At 48.4% G+C, this 9,567-nt stretch overlaps 1 protein-coding gene across 2 annotated transcripts in view; it reads right to left on the reverse strand.

The window, feature by feature from the left end:
* The window catches only part of LOC114675835 (SH3 domain and tetratricopeptide repeat-containing protein 1-like), a 56,258-nt gene extending 47,447 nt beyond the window's left edge, over window positions 1–8,811 (reverse strand). For both annotated transcript variants that reach the window (XM_077994193.1, XM_077994195.1), the window contains exon 1: window positions 8,627–8,811. The gene's annotated coding sequence lies outside the window, so the exon portion shown is untranslated. The remainder of the gene's footprint in view (window positions 1–8,626) is intronic.
* Window positions 8,812–9,567: the final 756 nt, after the last annotated feature.

The raw sequence follows: 9,567 nt of genomic DNA on the forward strand, positions 1-9,567 counted from the left end.
TGCTCTGTTGCCCGGGCTGGAGTGCGGTGGTATAATTCTAACTTACTACAGCCTCAAATTATTGGGATCAGGTGATCAACCTCTCGAGCAGCTAGAACCACAGGTGTGCACCACCATGCCCAGCATTCTTTCTCTCTTTTTTTTTTTTTTGGTAGAGGTGGAGGTCTCGCTATGTTGCTGGTCTTAAATTGCTGACCTCAGTGGATCCTACTGCCTCAGCCTCCCTAAGTTCTGGGATTACAGGTGTGAGCCACTACACTAGGCCAAAGTGGTGTATTCTAAAATTTTTTGGAATCCAACCACTTTGAAAAAGTATGGAGAACTATAAATCATCTCCCCATAAACACACATGGATGCAGATACACAAAATTGTTGCACAGGATTTTGGGGACTTCACAAAGTCCTGAAAGCAAGGTTAAAAACCTTAGGATTATACATTCTGGTTTCTTTTTTTTTTTCTTTTCTTTTTTTTTTTTTTTTTTTTTTTTTGAGACAGTCTTGCTTTGTCATTCAGGCTGGAGTGCAGTGGCGTGATCTCCGCTCACTGCAAGGTCTGCGTCCCAGGTTCACGCCATTCTCCTGCCTCAGCCTCCCGAGTACCTGGGACTACAGGTGCCCGCCACCATGCCTGGCTAATTTTTTGTATTTTTAGTAGAGGCAGGGTTTCACCATAGCCAGGATGGTCTCAATCTCCTGACCTCGTGATCCACCCTCCTTGGTCTCCCAAAGTCTGGGATTACAGGCGTGAGCCACCGCGCCCGGCCCTAGATTCTGGTTTATTAAAGGAAATGCATTTCAAGTCAGAGTTTGTAATTTATTGCACAGGAAAATAAAAACTTAGTTAAGAAAATCAAAAACACCCACATGATAAAATGAGGTCCTACTTGGTTTTAAACTACTTGGTGACCACCATCAGTTGTTTGCTTGACCACAGGATGCACCTAATTCCTAACTACGAATAAAGGTACAAACATTGTTTATTGGGCTTTTGGCTTCAGCCTTGAAACAATCAGATTCTCTCAAACTCAGGAATGTGAATCGCTGTTGGGTTGATGCAGCTGTTTCCATTCTAGAAATGGACCTGGAATCATGTACTTTTCGCCCATGAAGAGTCCTTTGTGTAAAACTTGAAAAGGGAAGGTCCCAAATTCCCCATATGGTGTTTCTTCCAGTAGAGGAATTACTCTAATGACTTCTTAGCAAAACTTACATGATCAGGGCAGGCCATCAAAATACTCCAGAAAACAAAGTTTAGCTTCATTTCTGATGGACCTGTCTCCACTGCTATCAGTCTCACCAACAACCTCACATCACGTCAGAGGAACGGTTTTTTCATTTAAGAAGGATCTTCATGGCTGGGTGTGGTCGCTCACGCCTGTAATCCCAGCACTTTGGGAGGCCAAGGCGGGCGGATCACGAGGTCAGGAGTTTGTGACCAGCCTGGCCAACATACTGAAACCCCGTCTGTACTAAAAATACAAAAATTAGCCAGGCTTGGTGGTACGTGCCTGTGGTTCCAGCTACTCAGGAGGCTGAGGCAGGAGAACTGCTTGAACCTGGGAGGTGGAAGTTGTGGTGAGCCAAGACTGCACCACTGCACTTCAGCCCGGGCAAGAGAATGAGACTCCGTCTCAAAAAAAAAAAAAAGGATCTTCATGTTCCTGCCAATTTGCAAAACAAACAAACAAACAAAAGATATCTGTTAACCAGAGGCAACAAAAAGCACCTCCCAGGCTGCTGTAGTAAGTGGATCAGTAACTGTGGTGGGAGATTCCAGCCCCCGAGACCTGTGACTATGTCGTGCAGCAAAAGGGCTTTGCCACAGGCCTTAGGAAGAGTATCCTGGGCTATCCAGGGAGGTCCAATCTAATCCCATGAGCCTCTAAGAGCATAGAACTGGCCAGGCGCAGTGGCTCACACCTGTAATCTCCACACTTTGGAAGGCTAAGGCAGGCGGATCACGAGATCAAGAGATGGAGACCATCCTGGCTAAAATGGTGAAACCCATCTCTACTAAAAATACAAAAATTAGTCGGGTGTCGTCGCGGGCAACTGTAGTCCCAGCTACTCAGGAGGCTGAAGCAGGAGAATCACTTGAACTCAGGAGGTAGAGGTTGCAGTGAGCTGAGATCACGCTACTGCACTCCAGCCTGGGCAACAGTGCGAGATTCCATCTCAAAAAAATATTTTAAAATAGGGAATAGAACTTTCTCCGAGTGCAAGAAGAGAAATGCACACAGGGGAACTGGAGAGCCTGACCAGGTCCCTGGCCTACCTAGTCTTGAGCTGATGGGATTACGTGCAAAGACCAGATAGAGGCCTCAGGAGCTGAGGGCAGCTCCCAACAGATGGAGAGCAAGGGAACAGACACCTCAGTCCTGCAACCACAGGGAACTATATTTGGCCAAAAGCACTTGGAAACAATTCTCCAGTGAGGAATGCAGCCCAGCCCACATGGTGATTTTTGCCCAGTCACATCCACGTCAGCCTTCTGCCCCACAGAACTGTGAGATGATACAATTTCAATTGTTTTAAGTCACTAAATTTGTGGAAATGTGGTAAAGCAGCAACAGAAATGAATACAGTGATTCACGTGGAAACCCCTAGAAGAGTGTCTGGCACAGTGTTGACACCTGACAAGCGTTTCCTGATTTCCTTACATCGCAAGGCAGGGCTGGCCACACTCCATCCAAAACAATAAATGATAGACTTGTTCTGACAAAACAGATTCAGTGAATTATAAATGGCCCAGAATACCTACAAATTTTAGGTTTCAGGTAAGTGATTGCCTTTCTTTTCACTTAGAAGCCTCCCAACGCTCATCTTACTGATAAACTCTAAGTACCAGGCAGGAGACTAAACACCAGACAAACCCAGCCCCAGATGCCCCAAGGGAGCCCATCCCAGCACTCACTCCGCTGCACTGAAATGATGTCCAGGTCAGTTTATCCCACTAGACCAAGAACTCCAGCTCTCCATGTGAGTCACCAGTGTTGCCTCTGCATCTCTGCTTCTAGGATGGTGCTTCTGCACTTCACAGGAAATCTGTATCAATGTTTGTCAACACTATATATGGCAGTGTCACTTAATATCTGCACAGAAAACATAAATTCTTTGAGGACCAGGGCCGGGTTTATTAGCCTTTGTACTCCTACTGCCACTGTCTGAGACATCAGAGGCACTCGGTAGAAGTTGGTGAAGAGAAAGAAAAGGCAGAGGAGAGACAGGAAAGCAGGACCAACACCGCAGACACAGATTCTGAGGTGGCTGGAGGAGAGGCAGGGCAGAGAAACTTCCTGGATGCTGGAATGGGGTTCACTGTGATACCTGCTGCTGGATTTCAAACGTCAAAGGTGACGCTTTGCTGACCTTGACCTCTGACTGCCCTTTAGCTTTCCCAACCTCAACACAGGGCACTTAGAAACTGAGATGTCAAGAAATTATGCTTCATTGAACCATGGGAATGTTATGTACATGGACGTTCATTACTGCATTTTTTACATGGGAATGTAAATAATTGAAGAGATTGTTAAAGGCTAAATCATGCACATTCAATAACTTTGTAAAATATTAATGATAACTGAAACACAAATTTTGATGTTCCCCAAAAATGCTAACATATAAAACAATACTGGCCAATTAAAGATAGAAAACAATCCTAATGAAGCTCCCCAACAGACACATTAAAACTTCTCTGTACATTAAACATTTGGGATTTCAAAGGAAAACCCAGATTCATTCCATTCTTAATACGTCGTTTAAAAAAAAAAATCTTAGGTAATACAATATTTCATTTAAAATTTACAAAATTCCATTACATTCATAATTTCGTTTGATCCTCAAAACAATCTCCTGAGTTAGGCAGAACAGGTATTACTAACAACTAACTCCATTTTACAGGTAAGGGAACTGAAGTTCAGAAAGTACTTGGACTTAACAAAAGCTTTAATAGGGCCACATATCGAAACCAAATCCTCTGCTCAAAAGAACTAGAATAAGTTATCTTTTACATATTATTCATACTTATATCCTGTCAATATCCAAAGATGTTTTGAAGTAGGCTGCAATAATAGACACCTATCCAATAAAAACATTAAAATGAAAAACAGGGGGAAAAAAAAACAGCAGGTGACATGGGAGACAGACGAAGGTAGATAGCAAAGACTGAGACTTATAATCTAAGAAAACTTCATCTCTGACCTTCCAGTTCCAGGGAGATAACGCTAAAGGAAACAAGATGGTTTATAGACTCAAACTGACAAAAGAGAGGTTGCATCAGTTCTTAACTCTGAAACACTCCTAGCAGCCACAGCAAATCTCTAGGACAACATACCAATGGCATCAAAGCAAGAGTATACTTCAGTGATAGAGTGAATTAAGTTCCCTGTTTGGGACCCAGGCCAGGGCTAGAGAAAAGAACTCTGAAATGTAGAGCTCAAAAATACATCCTCTGTCGGCCAGGCGCAGTGGCTCACACCTGTAATCCCCAGCACTCTGGAAGGCCGAGGCGGGCAGATCACGAAGTCAGGAGTTGGAGACCATCCTGCCTAGCACAGTGAAATCCTGTTTCTACTAAAAATACAAAAAATTAGCCGGGCATGGTGGCAGGCTGCGGTAGGAGAATGGAGTGAACCCAGGTGGCGGAGCTTACAGTGAGCCGAGATCCTGCCACTGCACTCCAGCCTGGGCAACAGAGCAAAACTCCGTCTCCAAAAAAAAAAAAAAAAAAAAAATATATATATATATATATACACACACACACCCTCTGTCTTCTCCATACCCTTGTGTCCCCTTCCGTGAGAGACTTCCTTTCATTTAATGCATATAAAAATCAAGCCTACTCTAAATGAAAAATACTTTGACACAGAAGCAGCATTAACTAGTTAAGTTTTATTAAGACATTAATAAAATCTAGAAAACCATAAAGAAAATCTGGTCGTGTTTTGAAGCCCTCTCCTAAGATCAGATTCCCCAAAAGAACAAAGTGCATGGGGCATATAGCAAAGATCTTTTCCTAAACTAAGATAAGAATGCAAATCAAAATAAAGGCAAAATCCTACTGAGTGAAGCAATAATTGTAATTCAGTAGCTCAAGACTTGACCAAATGGCTATTTTTAATCCCTATAATCATCCAAATACCTAGGAATAGCAGAGAAAATTGTGTCTCCTTTCTACAAAGACACATGGTTTTAAGAAACTCAAGCACATCAAATTCCCACCTTACCAAACAGATAAATTGGAAAGGAGCTTAGTATTTTATTTTTAAATTATTTATTTACCTTTTTATCTTTTAGACAAAGGGTTTCACTCCGTCACACAGACAGGAGTGCAGTGGTATGATTACAGCTCACTGCAGCTTCTAATCTTGGGCTCAAGTGATCCTCGCACCTTAGCCTCCTAAAGCGCTGGCATTACAGGTATAAACCACAGCACCCGGCCTGACTATTTTAAAGAATTAATTACCATATTCCTTAGAATTGTAACTCCTTTATAGGTCATTCAACATGTGATGCAATTTTTTATAAGTGGTTTTTTTTTTTTTTTTTTTTTTTTTTTTTTTTTTTTTGAGATGGAGTCTCACTCTGTCACCCAGGCTGGAGTGCAGTGGTGCAACCTCGGCTCACTGCAAGCTCCACCTCCCGGGTTCAAGTGATTCTCCTGCCTCAGCCTCCCGAGTAGCTGAGACTACAGGTGTGTGCCACCACATTCAGCTAATTTTTTGTTATTTTAGTGGAGACGGGGTTTCACCGTGTTAGCCAGGATGGTCTCCATCTTCTAACCTCGTGATCTGCCTGCCTTGCCCTCCCAAAGTGTTGGGATTACAGGTGTGAGCTACCACACCCGGCCACAAGTGGTAATTTTAAACTATGCTTCAAACCATTACACAAAGCCAAGTACATCTACTCAAGGCACTCTCAAATTTCCATTTACTCCCATTTTACTCACCAAAAAAAAAAAAAGTTAAATTGGAACGTATTTCACATGACACTTAAAAGATCAACAAACTGCTCCTGAAAAGGTCTGAGCTCAACAACTCCATTAATGAGAAAAAAAACAAACCAACTGGATATAGGGAAGATGCTACACATAAAACACAATTGTGAAGAATATGCAAGATATTGCCAAAAAGCTGCTTAAGCTTTCATCATAGATACTTGTCCTCAACTCTGAGATAAAGTATATACTCATGTAACTAAACTCGTTTAAAAGGAAACAAAGGGGAAGAAGAAAAAGAACTTCCACTTTAGAATCCGCATTTTCAAAGGCCTCCATTATTTACACCATTGCGGGGAAGAGAATTTTTCTCTGCTATATTTGCTTGAAAGAATTAAAGGTGTGGGGCAAAAATTCTTGGAAATTATGTAGTTTATGATCCTCAAAAGTGAGAAAAATGAAGCCCAGAAGAGAAGGCCTTCCAGGAGAATTCCAGAGCCGGAGGTAGACCCAGTACATTGTTTTTGTTTTTGTTTTGAGAGGAAGTCTCACTCTATGGCCCAGGCTGGAGTGCAGTGGAGCCATTTCACTCACTGCAACCTCCGCCTCCTGGGTTCAAGCTATTCTCCTGCCTCAGCCTCCTGAGGAGCTGCGATTACAGGCGCCCACCACCACGCCCAACTAATTTTTGTATTTTTAGTAGAGACAGGGTTTCACCATGTTGGCCAGGTTGGTCTCGAACTCCTGACCTCAAGTGATCCGCCTGCCTAGACCTCCCAAAGTCCTCGGATTACAGGCGTGAGCCACCGCACCCGGCCGACCTGGTAAGTTTTAATCAAGTACTCTGAACTATGCAACAAACACTAGGAAGTAATAGAAAAAAAATTAATCTAAAAACCCTCTGGAGAGTCAAAGAATTGCAGATTTAAAAGAGCATGAATAGTTGGATTCATGGTATTGAAAAAGGACCTCGCATTTACCAGCATGCACAAACTGCCTGCGCACCTCTATCAGAGCATTTTTCAAGCTGTGCTACAGTTAACTTGTACTACCCAAAGCCAATCTGTCCCTGCAGATCATAAGCTCTTAAAGACCAGGACTTCAGGAGAACAAGCAAAACTTCAGAGAGAAGGGAGCCACAGAAACAGAGTTCATAGCAATGGGTCGGCAGGAGCTGATGACTGGAGGTGCGCGGTAGCCTTGGGGTCTGGGACAGCGGAGGGCAGAGAAGGCAAAAGGGCCTGCATGACATGCTACAGGGCTAGGAGCCACAGCTGCGGTCATTAGTTCAGTTTTGTCTCCTATGCCTGTTACTTATACACCATCTTTTGTTCAGAAAGAACTTCAGGTTGAGTATTTGGACTCCTTGAGCCTTCTGCTGTTTGTCTCCGGGACGTTTAACACTCTTAAAAGGGGAAAACTGTCCAGTTCGATTTTCCTTCCTGGGACATTACAGGTTTTTCAAAAGTTTGATGAAAGCATTCACTAAGGAGTGATTCCACTTTCTTTGGTGTCTGAGAAATACACGTCTGAGGGGCAGCATCAGGTCTCCCCACCCACGGACCTCACCCTGGCTCTCCCCTCATAAATCTGACCTCTAACTGTAACTGCCTTGGCCTCATTCCGTGGGTGTGGATGCTCCTGCTTGAAACGCATTTTCCAGCCCGCCAAATTCTTGGGAGAGTTTCTTCCACTCTCCAAGCGCTGAGAGCTACAAAGTTCAATCTGGCTTTCCAGATTTTTTTTCCTTACCATTACTAACGGAAGAAATCAAGAAGCGCGGGGCAGAAGGGCCCTGCTCCCTCCAATCAGAGCCTAGCCCGGGGCCAGAGCAGGAAGCGCGGCGGTGGGACGCGCGGTGACAGCCCCTCGCCCCCCGGGACCCGCCAGCCAGGGCAGAGGTCAGTGCGGTCTGTGTGGCCGCTGCGCGACAGCTCTGGGCCCGCGCCTCTCGCTTCCTCCCGCCAGGCAAGTGAGAGGATAAACCATGGGGCGGGGGCAGTGCGCCCCCACCAACCGCGCCCCCCGCGCACGGACCCCCACTACACGCGCGTCCCAGGCGGGGTCGACCCAGACGAGCCACGGAGCGGCGCGCAGCCCCACTAGCAGGGCGGCCAGGACCCACGCGCGCGGGTCCACGCAGCCACCTATATAGGTGACAAAACACTCAGGAAGCCGTCATGCGGGGCCGGGAAAGAGCCCCCACCCTGAGTCACGGACTCCCTCGTCCGAAGGTTCGCGCAGTCCCCTCGGTGAGTCTGGCGAAGCAGTCTCGCTGCCAGGGAGGGCAGGGAGGGCGGCGGAGTCTCCCACTCGCGGTGACCCGGCCCCGCCCCACGAGTGGGACCTCGCAGGGCCCCCTCTGCCGTACGCGGGGACCAGCCACGCCGCGGGGGACCGGGCAGAAGCCAGCGCCCGGGTCCATGCAGCCCCCTCCGCGACAGACGCGGGGAGCCGAGGAGCAGTAGGGACCGGCCCCCACCCGCAGGGCGACCAGGACCCCCGCGCGGGCCCACCCGGTATCGCAGCAGGCGCGAAGCCCCCGGTGCCACCCGAGCCCGAGACAAAGCCCAGGCGCAAGGACCCCGGATCCCGACCTCGGACCCTGCGGAGCCCAGCTTGGAGCCGCCACGCCCGGGGCAGAGACCCCCGCCCGGTCCGGAGACCCCGTCGCCCGTCCCGCCGTCTCACCTCAAGCCGCCGCCTCGCAGCGCTAGCTCCTCGCCGCGGCGCCTGGGCCGACTGGAGCGCAGCTGAGCAGCCGACAGAGCCGCCGCAGCCTCAACAATGGAGCCCCGGGGCGGGGCCGCCGCCGCCGCTTCAGCCCGTGTTCCCCGCTCAGGATCCGGCTCGGATCAAGGAGCTGCACCTGGCGCGGGGCCCCGGCCGGGAAACACACCGCGCAGGTGCACACCGTCCCGCCCGCCGCCCCGCCCCCAGCGGTGCCGGTCGCCCAGGGCCCGCCCCCCGACCAATGGGGAGCGAGCTGCGCGGAGAGGGCGGGGCCTGGGGGGAACAAAGGGAGGTTGGGCGGGGCGGCGCTGGGACTGGGCGTGCGGGGTCCTAGGGGAGGACCGGACGCAAGAGCTGGCCGGATCCTGGCCTCCTAGAAGACCCAGCTCAACGTCCACCTGGAGTCTGCTCTACAGGACGCGCTCATCTCAAGCCCAGAACTCAGGCTTTTAGGGCAGAGAGCGAGAGACAGGCTTGCTTTACAAAAAGGGAAACTGAGGTCCAAGGAATAGGATGGCCTGCTGCCCGAAGTCACGTAGTCCCATTCACTCGTTCACCTTGTCATTCAGCAAACATTTGGAAGCACGTATGGTGGGCGTTAGGAGTGAAGTAGGGCCGGGCGCGGTGGCTCAGCACCTGTAATCCCAGCACTTTGTGGGGCCCAGGCAGGTGGATCACTTGAGGCCAGGAGTTCGAAACCAGCCTGGCCAACAAGATGAAACCCAATCTCTGCTAAAAATACAAAAACTTAGCCGATCGTGGTGGCGCGTACCTGTGGTTCCAGCTACTGGGAAGGCTGAGGCAGGAGAATCGTTTGAACCCGGGAGGTGGAGGTTGTAGTGAACTGAGATGGTGCCACTGCATGCGCTCCTGCCTGGGCGACAGAATGAGACTCTGTC

Source organism: Macaca mulatta, chromosome 2, assembly GCF_049350105.2.
Source record: "Macaca mulatta isolate MMU2019108-1 chromosome 2, T2T-MMU8v2.0, whole genome shotgun sequence".
Lineage (NCBI taxonomy): Eukaryota > Metazoa > Chordata > Mammalia > Primates > Cercopithecidae > Macaca > Macaca mulatta.